Genomic DNA, 615 nt, shown 5'->3' with positions numbered 1-615 from the left:
CTGCTTGTGGGGACACGGACACACCCCCCCTGCTTGTGGACACGCACACGCACCCCCCACCTGTGGGCATGCGGGCACACCTGTTTGTGGGGACACGGACACACCCCCCTGCTTGTGGACACGCACACGCACCCCCCGCCAGTGGGCACGCGGGCACACCTGCTTGTGGGGACACGGACACACCCCCCCTGCTTGTGGACACGCACACGCACCCCCCACCTGTGGGCATGCGGGCACACCTGTTTGTGGGGACACGGACACACCCCCCTGCTTGTGGACACGCACACGCACCCCCCGCCAGTGGGCACGCGGGCACACCTGCTTGTGGGGACACGGACACACCCCCCCTGCTTGTGGACACGCACACGCACCCCCCACCTGTGGGCATGCGGGCACACCTGTTTGTGGGGACACGGACACACCCCCCTGCTTGTGGACACGCACACGCACCCCCCGCCAGTGGGCACGCGGGCACACCTGCTTGTGGGGACACGGACACACCCCCCCTGCTTGTGGACACGCACACGCGCCCCACCCCCCACCGGTGGGCACGCGGGCACTCCTGCTTGGGGACACGTGCAGTGTGCCAGAGGAGCAGGCCTGGTCCGCACGGCT

This window comes from Gavialis gangeticus, unplaced genomic scaffold, assembly GCF_001723915.1.
Source record: "Gavialis gangeticus isolate Ggan-Ray unplaced genomic scaffold, GavGan_comp1, whole genome shotgun sequence".
Lineage (NCBI taxonomy): Eukaryota > Metazoa > Chordata > Crocodylia > Gavialidae > Gavialis > Gavialis gangeticus.
This window is presented reverse-complemented; position numbering follows the sequence as displayed.